A 17,212-nucleotide genomic window follows, 5' to 3' on the forward strand; every position below is an offset into this window, starting at 1 on the left:
AACTTTATTATCTATATTAAACTACATGAATAGTATAACAAAGGGGAAAAAAAAGAATCTCCTTTTGCTCGCAAGGACATTTGTCTAGTGTTATCTTTTGCCTACGAAATAACAAGAGAATGGCTTCGTTGAACAAAAAGAGAAGGATTATACATATCCGAAGGCCAAGGTTATAACATCTGGGCGCATATAAATATGAGAGCAAAGGGATACAGATTAAGTTGAAGTTAGTCTCCAACAGTACTCAACTCAAAATGAAGTTCTTGGTAAGTTATACATGTTGTTCACTAATTAAACAGACAGTTCTTGTTAATTTTCTACAGCTGATTAATCCACAGCTACGATTGTGTAACGGTAAATATATGTTTCATAGTTAAAAGTATAAGCAAAAGACTATTAGTATCAAAGATAAATAAAAGCCACTAATTCTCAATAAATCAATCGTTATTTATTTATTTATTTATTTGTAAAAGGCATACAGGATTACAATCCTACAACTGCCTTATTAACATAATATATTTAATACAATACCATTAATCTATAGGAAAATAGGCAAGCTTCAAGGACAGAACGAGAAAAGATAAAAGATTTAAAAAAAAATACAAAATACGAAATATGATAAAATAAAATGCAACAGAAAAAAAAATTACAAAAAGGTTTCGGATTCACAGTGAGAACTCTTTCTAACCTGAAGAGTACATTCGTATACATCAGGTACCCGCACAAAAAGACGATATCTTAAAAAGTCAAGCCTTGTCCAAGTAGTGCAGTTTGTTTTATTAGTAAAAGTAGTATTGTTATCAGCACCCTACATGTGCTTTGGCCAGACGAGTGGACTAATTTTAATTCAGTATTCGTAGACTAAAGAAAATAGAGATAATTTTATCCTAAAGTATATACGTCTAAAAATCATGATATTCCGATTGTTCATCTCACTGAGAAGTCATAGATTAAAGATGTATAGAGTGTGAATACCCGTGTAACGTGGGTTCCTGTCACCACTGCATGGCGCGTCCTCAGGTTGCGGATCGAGGAGAAGGCCTCTAGATATAGAGGTTAGCTGCGAATATACTGAATAAGCAGTCGCGGACAGACGACTAGGAGTGGTCCTCCAGCTTGGGGGTTTGGGTAAGGCTAACACCCTCATCCTGTAAAAAAAAGGTACTTGTTCAGAAACATTCACAAAAGCCTCGGACAAGGACTGATAACTTGGCACGACATCAGCAAAAGAAAATGGACATGAGATTTGGAACATGGAATATTAGAAGTCTTTATAGGGCAGGCGCGTTAAAATCTGTAACGAGTGAGTTAGAGAAATACAGGATGGACTTAGTAGGAGTTCAGGAAGTTAGGTGGGAAGGAAATGGATCTGAGAATTCCGGAAATTTTACGTTCTTTTACGGGGAAGGAAATAAAAATCACCAGTTAGGAACAGGGTTTTTCGTTCACAAACGAATATTACCAGCAATTAAACGGGTTGAATTTGTTACTGACAGACTTTCTTTTATTACTCTTAAGGGACGGTGGTGTGATATTATTGTTTTAAATGTACATGCTCCAACTGAAGATAAGGGTGACGATATAAAAGATAGTTTTTACGAAGAAGTGGAACGGATATTTGACCAACTCCCGCGATATCATATGAAGATTCTATTAGGGGATTTCAATGCGAAGGTAGGACGAGAGGATATTTTCAAACCGATTATAGGGAACGAAAGTTTGCATAAGGAAAGTAATGACAACGGTGTTAGACTCGTGAACTTTGCAACATCCAAAAACCTAATCGTGAAGAGTACAAAATTCCCACATCGCGACATTCATAAATACACTTGGACATCACCAGACGGAAAAACACATAATCAAATTGATCACGTTTTAGTAGATAGAAGAAGACAATCTAGCATAATTGACGTCCGGTCGTTTAGAGGGGCTGATTGTGACACTGATCACTACCTGGTAGCAGCGATAATACGGGAGAGATTATCGTTGAATAAAGGTAATACTCAATGTCCGAAAACGGAGAGATTTAATTTAAAGAAATTAGAAGAGAGCCAGGTAAGAGAGGAATACCAGATTGAAGTTTCGAATAGATTCTCGGTTTTAGAAGACTCGGAGTGCACTAGTGTTGAGGATACTTGGATTGAAATTAGAGATAGCATTAAAAGTTCAGCAATAGAAAAACTGGGACACGCGGAAATACGTAGGAACAAACCATGGTTCGACCAAGAATGCATTAAACTAGTAGAGAAGAGAAAACAGGCAAAATTACGGTGGCTACAAAATCCGAATGAAATAACTACACAAAATTTCGCAGATATCAGGCGGGAAACTTCCAAAACTTTTAGAACAAAGAAACGGGATTTTTTGAAAGCTAAAATTAAGGAACTTGAAGATAATAGTAAAAATAAAAATATTCGGGACATGTATAAGGGGATCAGCGAATTTAAGAAAGGCTATCAACCTCGTGCTTATATATTAAAGAAATCTGACGGAACAGTTCTCACTGATACGGATAGCCTCTTAAATAGATGGAAAGATTTCTTTGACGATTTGCTGAACACGCAGCCAAAAACTAATTTGCGTGGAGAAAAGGAGATACACACCGCAGAACCGTATATTCCAGAACCCAATCGAATAGAAGTGGAAGCCGCTATAAAGAAATTAAAGAAACACAAATCTCCGGGTGTAGATGAAATTCCGGCTGAGTTAATTTTAGCTGGAGGCGAAAAATTGTGGAACAAGATACACAAACTCATTCTCCTTATCTGGAACAAGGAAGAATTGCCACAAGAGTGGAAAGAGTCAATCATTGTTCCAATTCACAAGAAAGGCGACAAAACTGACTGTAATAATTATCGAGGCATTTCTCTTCTGTCAACATCCTATAAAATCCTTTCAAATATTCTGTTAACAAGATTGACCCCATACGCAGATGAAATTATTGGAGATTATCAGTGCGGATTTAGACGAAATCGATCAACTATCGACCAAATATTTACCATTCGCCAAATACTCGAAAAGAAGTGGGAATACAATACCCCGGTACATCAACTATTTATTGATTTTAGAAAGGCTTACGACTCGGTTAGGAGAGAAACATTATACAACGTTCTTACAGAGCTTGGAATACCGAGAAAGCTAATTAGATTAATTAAGATATGTTTAAGTGAATCCCAAAGTAAAGTCCGGGTAGGAAAATTTTTGTCCACGAGCTTCCACGTCGAAAATGGCCTGAAACAAGGAGATGCGTTGTCGCCATTATTATTTAACTTTGTGCTGGAATACGCCATAAGGAATATCAAAGATAGCAACCAGGGCCTAGAGTTGAACGGCATTCACCAGGTTATGGCATATGCTGATGATGTAAATTTAATAGGGGATGATAGGAGAACAGTAGAAATAAATGCAGAGATATTATTAAACGCTTGCAGGGACATGGGTTTAGAAGTAAATGCAGAGAAAACTAAATACATGGAAGTGCGTCGGGACCGTAATACGGCAAATTGTGGAGGCGTTAAAATATTAAATAATACTTTTGATAAAGTGGATACTTTCAAATATTTAGGATCAATATTAACAGACGAAAATCATATTCACGAAGAAATTAAATGTCGACTAAAAGCAGGGAATTCGTGTTACTATTCGGTTCAAAATCTCTTGTCGTCGCGAATTCTGTCGAGGAATTTGAAGCTTAAAATATATAAAACGATAATCATGCCTGTTGTTCTGTATGGTTGCGAAACATGGTCGCTTACTCTGAGGGAAGAACATAGACTGAAAGTATTTGAGAACAGGATCCTGAGAAGAATATTCGGACCCAAGAGGAACGAGAATGGGGAATGGCGGAAGCTTCATAACGAGGAACTACATAGTTTATACGGTTTACCCAACATTGTTAGGGTCGTCAAGTCTAGGAGGCTTAGGTGGGCAGGTCATGTAGCTAGAATGGAAGAAAGTAGAAACGCTTTCAAAGTCTTGACTGGTAGACCCATAGGAAAACGACCATTAGGAAGGCCTAGGCGCAGATGGGAGGATAATATTAAGATGGATCTCGCAGAGATAGGAATACAAAGTAGAAACTGGATCCAATTAGCTAAGGATAGAAGTCAGTGGAGAGCTTTTGTGAACGCGGCACTGAACCTCCGGGTTCCATAGGCCATAGAGTTAGTTAGTTAGTTTAGAGTGTGAATACCCATTTTTGCTTGCGGCTATAGTGGTCGAGAAGACGTTTCACTATGAAATAAAACATTGTGTAATGTGAGATATAGTGATTTTTTTTTTATTTATGATAGTGCAGAGACAGCACTTTCATACTAATTGGCACTTTTCTGCAGATAATTATACTGACGGTAGATAACTATTTTCAAAAGTTTTCAAATACGTTCTACAATACCAAGATAGTAGTAAAGTATGATTTTAAAAGAGGCAGACGTACCCAGTACTGCTGGTATTTCAGGAATTTTCTCTCATTGTTCCAACAAAATACGTACAGTATATTGCGACTGGAAGTATGGAAAGACTCAACGAATTCCAATATTCTTAATTTTGTTCTTGCTACGACAAACAAATTTTAACAAAGATGACGAAGAAATATAAATCTTGGAAACGAATTCAAGTACAATCTATTTATTGCATTATGGTTCGTTAGTTGTACACTATACTTTTACCTCAAATTGGTTAATGAAAAAACATAATCCAATGGAAGACTAATATTGACATGCTAGTGAAGAAAAAACAAATAAATACTTTTTTGAATCGGTGTAATCCTATCTGTAAATGATTATGTAGTTATGCGCTTCTTTCTTCCCTTTAAATTAAAACAATATATATACTGGTGTTTCATTATGCTTATTTGTTGTGTTGTAGTAACTTAACTTCAATTCAGAACTTCACAGGGTTCTTTGCAGTAGTTACCTGCATATTCTTTCATGAAAAAAAAAAAAAAAAAAAAGTGAATACCTATCTAACAACAGAAGCAGTCAAAAGAAACGGAAATCTATTATTGCTTTTGGGGATGTGGAAATTCAGTCTGTCCTTTATAGAATATGAATATACCACTAAAAGAAAAACATTGAAGAGCACTTTAGACTTTCAAACTTTGGACTTTTCGGCAGCTGGACAAGTTTTTCATATCCATAACTTTCATTTCAGTATAATGTATAAATAACATTTATGTAGTGACAGTAAGAAAGAACTATTTTTCACTACACTAAAAAAAAAAATCCTTATTGAATGATGCTTTGAGTGCAAAAGTGTCCTAACCTGATAATTTGTAATGGTACATTATTGCACAGGGTACAAGAGAAATTCATTTACTGCAATAATAATAATAATAATAATAATAATAATAATAATAATAATAATAATAATAATAATAATAATATAATTGATATTAAGAACAATACAGAAAATTTAATTTGGACCAAGTTTGAACTAAACATATATTTTACTGTCACAAACTTTACAATATATATAATCTAAAAGTAATGCTCTTGATTTTTAAAGAGAATTCTCGTAGCTTTCTCGTTGTCACTTTGGAGTGGAAAAAATTCGGGTTCGTTTCCCAGTAGAGTTTATGTAATTTTGATTCCATACTAAACTAAACTGCAGATTTTACTGTATATAGTCTTCATGCTGGAAAGGGATTTGAAATTTCAATAACAAACAAATTTAAACTAAGGTTGATAGTTATAATGTATGAATAAGGAATTGCAACTGAAGTAACTATATTTTCACACTTTAAAACGCTTAATTTAAACATGTTCTCTTTACAGGCAATCCTTCTCTTGGCTCTCTTCGCTGTTGTGGCTGTTTCTGCTCAACAGAGGCCAGCGGCTGCTCCCAAAGAAGGCCTCCAAGGAGCTGAACAGCTCTACCTTGGATATGCAGGCTACTACCCAGCTGCTGTTGGCTATGTTTACGGACGCTAGAAAATTTGCTTTGATTCGATGGTTTTCTCTTTAAGACGACAATAGCATTTTCTTGGATAAATGACAGCACTTTTATTGGTTTCTTCGGAATCTTGGCAGTAGCCTAGCAAACTTTTCTGAATAAAATATATTTTTGTTAAGTCACTTGTTATTATTCATTCCTTTGGAAAAATGTACTAACTGAATGACAATTGAGCTCGTTACTGAAGACTAGAGCAACCCAAAGGCATAAAAAGCATAAAAAACACAATAGCAATTTAGACATATGGTTGGTACCTTGAACATAGTTGTGGTTATTTAAGGGTCCAGAAGAAACTAATTTTAAAAGCATAATAAAGCATAATTTTAGAAAATAAAGCATAAAGCATAATTTAAAATATATAGCACAATTCTTGGAAAATTTTAACTGCAAGTTTAACATATTATATTAAAATTTTTAAAACCAATATTTACAAGGCAAAATCATTGAGAACATAACAATGCAACAATGAAAAACTAATTTTTATTTCTGTAAACTTTTCGGTGTAATCCTTTGATGTGGAGAAAAAGAAGGAAATGAAGAAAACTTTCCACCAACAACGAATAGTACAGAAGAACTCCACACTATATTGTTATGTGTACCGCTTGAACTTGAGCACTTTCTGTATTTTTTGGTGATATCTTTTACTTTCCCTTTCTGTATACTGTATATGCACCTCTAAGGCGCACACAAATGAAACAAAAACTGACTCGAGTAAAGCATATCTCTTTACAATGCATTAAGTAGAAATTAAATTAAATATGAACGAAACTGGTTGCATAAAATATTAATTAATAGATCAAGATATTTAGAATATTTAATGTATAGTAAATATTATACATTATACAGGATTAATTTAAAACAATGGCTGAAATTAACAATAAAGCATAATGTGGGTTGCTCTACTGAAGACCCTTCTCTCTTTTCGTTTTACTTTTATAAGTAACAACAAGCAATAAAGAAGTACAGTACAGAAATTTGTCAAGAGGGTTCGAGCACTCGTTTCCTTATAGGACATGCTTTTTGTATGTATATCTTAATATACTAGTAAATGTTTAATTTTCCAGATCTTACTCAAGGGGTGTTAAAACTCCTTAATTCCACCTTGTGAACGCCTCTAAGTTCTTATGGTAGAGCAACCTCTGGTACAACAGATTCATGATATGATCTTATACCATGTGAGTTGGTTCTTGGATCCCGGGTTTTCTTCCATTCCCAAATTCTTTTATCAGACTTTTTTTTGTTATCGTTTCCTCAAGCAAAAACAACATATGGATTTTAATTTTACTTTGAAAAAGAGCGTCTATATATGCAAGTAGACTGCGTTTTACAAATTGCTGTAAAATAATCAAATCATAGCTTTTTTAAAAAATAAAAATCATGCAGTTCAGCACTCCATATATTGTAACAAGCAATTGCAATTTTCTGGACTATGTGAACAGGCTACGAAACAGAAAGTAGCTTTATTCGAAAAGTTTTAAAGACAGTAAGAGTGGAACTACTTTTCAATAATGTGAAATGTTTATTGCCATTGCGTTACTCAAATATTAGAAACTAAAGATAAATACTCTGATAGAACAACTCTGTTTTTACTACAATTACTTGATGTCAGTGACATTGAAATAATTGAAATTCATAAAGTAACGCAACTTGAATGGTTTCCTGTACTGTTTTTCTTCTAACATTTAGTTTCAAATTTCTCCATCCTATTTTCTTATCAATGTTGTTTCTATTTTTAAAAAGAATGCGTAAGTATATCAATATCATTGCGCTCGTATTTATTTGTTTTTGGAAAGCGTGTTTGTCAATCGTTTATTCTCCTCTTTCTTTCCACTTCTCCGTCACATAACCGCAAAGTATTACAAAACGTTGAGTCAAAGGTAGATAAGTGGAGAAATTCGCAAGCATTATACTGGAGATTGTTAGGTGAACTGCAAGCACTTCCTGACAATACGAGAAGATAGGAGTGATACAGTTTGAAAATTTTTGATTTGAGTTTATCATCTCTTTCAGTATTGAGGCTATATATGACGTGGACTTACAGCTTATCATGGGATCCATAAGCTATCTATGGGTTTGCACCAGGAATCGAATCCGGATCTCCTGCGCCAAAAGCTTGTACGCTACCTACATAGCTACCAGCGAGCTCGAGGTTGAAAATGTTTTTCCATGTTAAAAAATAGGAGCTCCCTGCCATATGCTATGCTATTGCAGCGCTCGTGCAGCTACAAACGTAAGCTGTTCTTCTTCTCTTACAGTTTTTTAATATTATTTTTTAAAGATGCATCAATATTGACTTGCACCAAAAAGAAAAATCTTATTTTTACTCAAACACTACTCTAACACTTCAAAAAACTTCTCTTGACGTTACAACCAGCAACCTGTAACATCAGCCGCAGTTTATGTTTACAGTCTATTCTAATGTTCTTTATAAATATTTTTGTTTAGAATATTTCCATTGGTTCAACAAGTACGGTATAGAATTGCCACATAGACTCCAACAGTGATGATTTGGTCGTTAACAGAGTTTAAAACAAAAGCTAAAAATATACGGAAAAGTTGTTAGGTAATCAGGTGAACAGGGTGTTGGGTCGAAACAATTTCAGTTGTTGAGGCGATCGGTTGAAAAGAAATTTCAATAGCTTTCCAATGCTTGTGATAGATTATAGTCAAGTTCTGCATTAAGGCTTAGAAATTACAATGCCTCAGCCGTCAAGCCACATCTGGTGGATCCAGTTTCAGCTCTTAACGGAAATCACATTATCGATTCAAACTAAGGGAAGAATACTTAACTAATATACTGTTATACAAGAAATACTACATTAAGTAAGTTTTCTATCATTAGTTTGAAGCGAAAAAAAATTACCAATGAGACTTCTCTCAAGAGCCGCCATTGGTCGAACTATATAAGTACTTTGTTCTATCCACATCTGTTTTCAGATCGTTAGAAAAATGTTTACGTTTTCTTAGTTGACATCAAGTCTATTATGGTCTAAACTCTGTAGCAGCTGGTTAAGATTTCGAAGTTGGCAATGTATTGCTGTCCTTGTCTCTCTCTCTCTCTCTCTCTCTCTCTCTCTCTCTCTATATATATATATATATATATATATATATATATATATATATATATATATATATATATACACTAATAGTATACAGTAAACTCTGTTAACCGATCCCACAGGACCGGGCTGTGGTGGGATAACGAAAAATTCGGTTAAAACGAAAAACACCATTTTATACCCTCTAAACTGTAAAGGAACTGTGTAATGGTTTAAAAAAAAGACTTACAGTGTTATAATTCAATAAATTTAACTTTCCAAAAACAGATATTTCGATCACAAACTGCTGCAATGACACTCAGTTGAACAAACTACTGATTATTAAATATAGCGCAAGAGTAGTACAGAAACCACCCACTCACTAAAGAAAAATACAAACCCGAAAAAAATACTTGTACGATTGAGACTGTATTTTATAAACGAAGTATAAACACATTTGGGCTTGTTGTATGGTAGATTCTTGATTTTCTTTCAGTTTAACGTCCCACGATTATGCCTTTATGCTAAGAGAGACGATGATTAAAGCAAGTACATGATGACTGAAAAAATTGGTGGAATGAATTTATAGGAAGAAACGGGAACAACCCGAGAAAACCCACAGACACAATGTTGTCCACCACAGATTTACTTGGCCGGAGATCAAATCAGGTACTCCACGCACCAGAGGTAAGTGCTCTACCACTGAGTCACCTTACTCCGAGAAATTTCACGAGTCTCGTAGATAATTATAGTTAAACCAAGTCTTAAGTCCCAAGCATTGTTTAAATGTTACATAATTCATTGTAGAATAAAATGTACGGGCCACAGCACTAAAACTTTCTCGTTCCAATTCCTTAAACTAAAATATGTTAAGCAGTAGTTATTAATGAAACATTATCTTGTGAAATATGAACAAAATTATAAGGCGGTTTCGGAGAAAACTCACTAATAAAAGTAAACTACCCCTAGTTTATTTTTGGTTTACAAAACTGTCAAAAAAAAGTCACCCCAAAAGTAAACTACCCCTTGCCGATGAACTCATGAAAGTTACTCACGCAACATTATAGAAATATTAATGAAATATTTACTTATGAAATACGAATAAAATAAAAGGTCTGAACTGCGTAAGAAATTCGTTTAAGAAAACTCATTATATATATATATATATATATATATATATATATATATATATATATATATATATATATATATATATATATATATAAACCTTGTCAGGGGTTGACATCACGCCGCCCTCCATGCCTATCTCTGCCCGTTGTAATTTTTTTAAGTGGACGGACGCCATAGATATTTTGTGGAAGTGGGAGAACGGAATCCCTCGCTTCCCCCCTCACTTTTAGCCACTGCCCCTCGTCCTTTTTTTAATGAATTGTCAGGCTATTAGACCTAATCGTCTGAATCGTTATTGAGAAAATCATCAAAAAAAAAAAAAAAACTCCCAAGAACAAACTAAACCTCGTGCATATTTTCAGTACAAATGAGTTATAATGAGTTATACCATATTGTCAGGTTATTAATGACATACGAGCAAACCCACACGTAATGCGCAAGCGCAGGACACTATTGTTGTCTGAATGATCGAATATGATACAAAATTAAAAATATTTATGGCTAGCAAAGTAGTTTTAATAACACGTTAATAATATCTTTAATTAAGAATTTCTCGATAATTACTCGAATTTAAGACGTTCTCGAATCTAAGACGCATTCCGATTTCGCTGGGTTAAATTAAGGAAAAATAATAATATGTTCCGATTTTATTACTAAAGCGCTCTTTGATTTTGGTCATTTCCGGTGGTTTTTATATATATCCCTCTCTCCTTCCCATGTTGCGGGGCAAGGCACGATAAAAATTATCCCAGACCCTAATCTCATGTATGTTGAAAATTTGGTTGAGATTGGTTGGGTGGTTCAAAAGTTAAGTTCTACTTATTTTTATATATTAATCTCCCCTTCCCCTCCCCCTTTCCATTCCCTAGATTTTACCGTCAAAAACTTTCCAGGCTCGAACGTTATCCATGTTGAAAATTTGATCGAGATCGGTCATGTGGTTCAAGAGTTATTAAGTTTTATTGATTTTCATATATTTATTTTTGTACATTGTTTAATTTATTTTTATATATCTCTCCCCTCCCCTCCTCCTACCCTGAGTTCTACCGTCAAAGGGATATGATAAAAACCATCCCAGGTCCGAACCTCATCTACGTTGATAATTTGATTAAAATCGGTTCGGTGGTTTAAGCGTGATAAATTCACAGACAGTCACTTTTATTTATTTATTTTTTACATATATGTCCCCTCTTCCTCTCCCTCACATTGTGCTGTCAAAGTAAAACGATGAAAACATCCCAGGTTTGAACCTTATCTATGTTGAAAGTTTGATTGAGATCGGTCGGGTGGTTCAAGAGTTATTAAGTTAAATTCATTTTCATATATTTACCCTCTTCCCCTCCCCTTCCCTAAGTTCTGCCATCAAAATGAAATAACAAAAAACTTTCCAGGTTCGAACTTTATCTATGTTGAAAATTTGATTGAGATCGATCGGATGGTTCAAGAATTATTAACTCACGAACATAGTCACTATTTTTATATTTATTGATTTTTGTATATTTCCCCCTCCTTTCCAACCCTTACCTTATTCCGTCAAAGTGACATGGTAAAATCAATCCCAGGTACGAACGTCATTCATGTTGAAAATTTGATCGAGATTGGTCGTTTGGTTCAAGAGTTTTTATTCTATTTATTTTTTTATAATCCCCTCCTCCCCCTCCGCTAAGTTCTACCGTCAAAGTGAATAGCTGAAAACACTCCCAGGCCAGAACTGCATCTACGCCAATAATTTGATTTAGATCGGTCGGGTGGTTCAAGAGATTAAGAGTGACAAACACAGTGACTTGGAATTTGGATCTGAAGGTTTTTTTTTTCCTGAGTTGTTTTTGAGAAAATCGTCAGAAAAAAACTCACCTTAAGAATAAATTATCCCTCTAACATTTTTTCAGGACAAATGAATTACGGTATGGGATATTGCCAAGTTATTAATGAAATATAACTAAAATTGCCTGGGCCATATTTGAGCAAATTGTTCGAAAACTCATTCCAAAGAATATACTATCCCTACTCGATTTTTTCACAGAAGCGACTTTATACCATTGTATGGGGCTGGTGAAGTATAAGCAAAATCGTTATAGGCGTTTTTAAAAAATAGCAAATTTTGTTATCATCTTTCAGTAAACTACTCTTATTACTTTCTACTATAATAATTGCTGAAGCTTATGTTTATTATACGGAGCGTTTAGAGCACAGGGCAATCAACCCACAAAGTTGTGAGAAAAATAGGCATAAAAGTATGGGTCATGATAAGGGCCGATTTCTGCCTATCAATGGAGTTCTATGAAAATGATACCTGTTATCTACACGATATTCCGCAGCAAATGTTGTTTAGATTATGTTGAGATTATTTCCCGTTGTCCCTCTAGAGCGTCCGGAAGTTACCCCTAACTCCAACCTTCGAAAAGCCGACGTAGGTGCGTGAGAAACGGATTTTCATGGAAAGCGCCAACATGATAGCAAAATTCTTAATAATGTTTTGTTCTGCTGATAAAGGCACATAAAATAACCAAATAGCAAGACCGCAGGTTGATTTGTTACATCATGAGAGCTATTTGCTTAGGAAAAAGCATGTTCGGTCAACCTGTATTTCGCTATCAATATTCGTTTTCGGAGTTGCAGTAACAATAGAGCGGACACTCAGAACAACACCAAAAATTGCCAAACTTTAGTCTGATATGTCTACTTGAACATACGAGAGACTCAGATTGTTCTTGAAGTCCGCTATATATAAAACAAAGTGTTGAGCTTGAAATCGCATGTATGATATGAATCCACAGTAAGGCACAAAAAATCAATTATGCAAACAAACTATCAAAGGAAAATTTGTGAAGACCTTTGTGTTAAATATCGTTCTGAAGAATGCTTGATCGTATTCTGCATCGTCAGTTCACTCATCATCCACTTTACCCTGGGCATCTTCAACGTAATCCTCCTCAGATGCTGGGTCATGGAATGCGGTTGGGTCGTGCGTGCGAAACCCTAGATACCACAAGACCGAAGCTACGTGAGCACAGCAGCCTATCACACTGGCACCGGCCTTACACGGGGAGTACGATTCCAGAATATCAGCAACATCGTACCTTATCCAGAGAGTGCAGGTGCTGGAAGCCGTGTGGCGGGATTGCATTTTTAACACGACTGACATAATCCTTTTGCTGATTAAGAAAGAATTCATGGGCGAATCCAGTGTGTACATGCTCCCTAGTATAGCTTTATGTTTGTTTGAGTTGGAAAATTTATAGTTAGTTTACGCAGTATCTCTTCGGACAATACAGGAAAATTCAAGAGATCTACCGCATCCATCGGAGCCCATTTTTTTTCGTTCCGCTCGCGATCCCAACCTTTCTTGGTTAGCGTTGTTTGGAGTTCGTATTCTTTGTGAAGAAGAGCATACATTCTTCGTGCAATGTACTCGTCGTGGGAGGTGTCAAGTATGAGTGGAGGCCTAAATATATTGCAAAATGCACAAACAATTCGCACATAACCCCAATAATGGAATCTGGGTATTAGGCATAATATGTTTCAGGGACTTCATTCTCTTCATTCTGAAATTGGCGGATTCGACAACACATTTTTGTTGCCATACGAGACTGGTTGCCTTATTTCACGTTCGCATCTAGCTTCAAGTTCTTCTTATTGAAGTGATGTGCGCATCAACTGGAGCTGTCTGGGACTACGACATTAAACTTCATATATATCGGCGCTTTTGCCTGAGCGGGAATTACAATAAACTGTGAACTGTTTGGGTAGATAATGCACTTGTTGTGAGTAGAAGTTGTCCTCGTCAGGAGAAATGTTATCGTTTATTGGTTTTTACACACTTTTGTGTTGCTTCTGGAACAAACTCTAGATTCTTAGTCGCCTTTTATGAAATGTTGTTTGCTTAACTGTTCAGCGTGACCTCCCTCTGGTCTGCCTCTGATCGGTGCTGAGGTTGGATCTGCTGGTTGATTATGGATTGACGTTGAGGTTTGGCTTGATGGTTTATCTTTGTTTAGCGTGGCGGTACAGACTGGTTGCTTCTTTTGGGCCGAAGTTGCAGGCTGGACGGATGCTGTATCCTGCGTAGTGGTTTGTAGGATGTGTAGGATGCTGCAGATCTATCGAACTTTCCAGTATTTTCCGAAGAAATACTTCGTAAACTAACTATCAACGTTTTCCAACTCAAACAAACATAAAGATTCGCCCATGAATTCTTTCTTAATCAGCAAAAGGATTATGTTAGTCGTGTTAAAATTCAGTCCCGCCACACGGCTTCCAGCACCTGCACTCTCTGGATAAGGTACGATGTTGCTGATATTCTGGAATCGTACTCCCCGTGTAAGGCCGGTGCCAGTGTGATAGGCTGCTATGCTCACGTAGCTTCGGTCTTGTGGTATCTAGGGTTTCGCACGCACGACCCAACCGCATTCTATGGCCCAGCATCTGAGGAGGATTACGTTGAAGATGCCCAGGGTGAAGTGGATTATGAGTGAACTGACGATGCAGAATACGATCAAGCATTCTTCAGGACGATATTTAACACAAAGGTCTTCACAAATTTTCCTTTGATAGTTTATTGTTTGCATAATTTATTTTTTTGTGCTTTACTGTGGATTCATATCATACATGCGATTTCAAGCTCAACACTTTGTTTTATATATAGCGGACTTCAAGAACAATCTCAGTCTCTCATATGTTCAAGTAGACATATCAGACTAAAGTTTGGCAATTTTTGGTGTTGTTCTGAGTGTCCGCTCTATTGTTACTGCAACTCCGAAAACGAATATTGATAGCGAAATACAGGTTGACAGAACACGCTTTTTCTTAAGCAAATAGCTCTCATGATGTAACAAATCAACCTGCGGTCTTGCTATTTGGTTATTTTATGTGCCTTTATCAGCAGAACAAAACATTATTAAGAATTTTGCTATCATGTTGGCGCTTTCCATGAAAATCCGTTTCTCACGCACCTACGTCGGCTTTTCGAAGGTTGGAGTTAGGGGTAACTTCCGGACGCTCTAGAGGGACAACGGGAAATGATCTCAACATAATCTAAACAACATTTGATGCGGAATATCGTGTAGATAACAGGTGTCAATTTTTATAAAACTCAATTGATAGGCGGAAATCGCCCTTATCATGAACCATCCTTTGTACTGTAGGCTTCACACGAAAATTTTAAGTTTGGACGGTACGCTTCATAATATGAAAAATTTTACACTTTTTTCTCCTTTACATTGGTCTACTTACCTTGATTTGGGACTTTCAAATTTCATCCTTTTTTCCACTGAAAAGTATCGATAATTCAACAAGGAAATAATTATACCATGATAATTTAATTAAAATTAATCGTAATTTGGCCCATGACAAACACTACCATTTTATATCGTAAAGGTCAGATCCACCGTTATTGTAACAGAGCGGTTTCTTGAGCGATTGACCATAGAAATTCAAACTCCGATTAGTGGTAATTTCACAACGTGGTTTTATTACAATTGTAAACTCTTTAGTCAGTAGAGGTGAGGCCGTGCATCATGTGTCAGAGTTGATGACGATGTTTTGATGGGACAGAGTGGGTCACAGTGGGCGAGAGTGATTCATGGTGGGTGGTGGATCGGAGTGGTTCATAGTGGGTGGTGGGTCATGGTGGGTCAGGGTGGGTCACAGTGGGTGGTGGTTCATGATGGGTCGTGAATCAGAGTGAGTCACGGTGGGTGGTGTGTCGTGAGTCATGATGGGTGGTGGGTTAGTGAGTCGTGGGGGAAGTTTTCATCACACACAGAAATAATTGAGTATACTCATGCTACATAATGATCGTACACACTATCTAAGAAAACCCAACGTTACAAAAGAGCTACCTTGGGGCTAAGCGGTTAACGTACGTGCCTTTGGTGTGGAAGACCCGGGTTCGATTCCCGGCGAGAGCTCACATGGTTCAGATTCCACGTTAATTAGTAGGTTCACGTCTCATATAGCCTCGCTGCTAAAAGGGACACTAAACTGAAAATCAAATCAAATGAAACCAACGTTACAAAACCATTTACTAGTTTCTGGCATATAACATGAAACTAATCCCTGATTCAAACCATGCTATAACAAATTGAAAACGATAATTACAAATTATACTGGAATAGAGACATCAGAATGGATGTAACGGTACTCTGCAAACAAACCCGACATTACAATCATCAATAAAATGTACAAAGAAGTAATCCTCATAGGTCCCTATGGTCAGGAATTTCTTTGAAGAACTCCTCCAATAACCTGCACTTGCTAGAGACGGTGTCGTCAAATTATTATTATTATTTGAAGGTATTTTAGAGCTGCACTTCTGAGTAAGACAAATTATAAAAATATAAAAGTCCCAATTCTTTTCTCTAAACTCTAAACTTTTCTATTATCAAAAGTAAAGGAAAAAAAGAAATTTGCTTTCTTTGCCACCAGAGAAATAGAGAGTCATTCGTTTTATTATAGGGTCATTTCTTCTGATGACTTAATGACCATATACTAAAAGCAATGAGCAAGCATGAAATGAGTCAATTGAAGTTATAAGTATGCAGTAGTGTTATTTCAGGTTTTGCTCGGAATAGGGAGGTGGGAGAAAGGAAAATACTCTCTAATATGAGTAGAGTTTCACATTTTTCATTAGCGTATTAAATTATTGTTTAACACATAATCAAATATAATGTGCTCCTCCCTGCAACCGAACTCCCTCATGGTTATGTAGATAGCTTACGCACAATCGGCTCAAGAGATTTGTGTTCGATTTCGAGCGGATACTAATATGATTCGAACCCCAAGTTAAGCTAATATGGTTCGAATCCACGTTTTATATAGCGAGACGGTAGCTCAAATCATCATCTCCTGCAACAGCCAACGACGCCTTGTGTGTATATATGATTTATAAATATGGTAATAGTGAACTGTAATGTTAATAACATGAAACAGAGTTAGAACTTTATATTAATAATTCTTTGGTGCATGGTCCGAAGAGCTTAAGTCACTTTTTGGTCTTTTTCAGTTTAATAGGCCTACACATTATTGACAGAAAAACCACAATCTTTGGTTTGGTAATATAGGATAAGTTTGGCATAATGATCAATGAGACT

General features: G+C 36.0%; 1 protein-coding gene and 1 long non-coding RNA gene across 2 annotated transcripts in view; one reads left to right on the forward strand and one right to left on the reverse strand.

The window, feature by feature from the left end:
• Positions 1 to 17,212, reverse strand: part of LOC145687436 (epoxide hydrolase 4-like) — a 77,324-nt gene that overhangs the window by 15,889 nt on the left and 44,223 nt on the right. The gene's annotated exons all lie outside the window — the stretch shown is intronic.
• On the forward strand, positions 230 to 6,193 carry LOC145666362 (uncharacterized). Its single transcript, XR_014127728.1, has 2 exons — positions 230 to 266; positions 5,775 to 6,193. It is a non-coding gene; the product is annotated as an uncharacterized LOC145666362 (long non-coding RNA).

Source organism: Thermobia domestica, chromosome 1, assembly GCF_964235325.1.
Source record: "Thermobia domestica chromosome 1, izTheDome1.hap1.1, whole genome shotgun sequence".
Taxonomy (NCBI): domain Eukaryota; kingdom Metazoa; phylum Arthropoda; class Insecta; order Zygentoma; family Lepismatidae; genus Thermobia; species Thermobia domestica.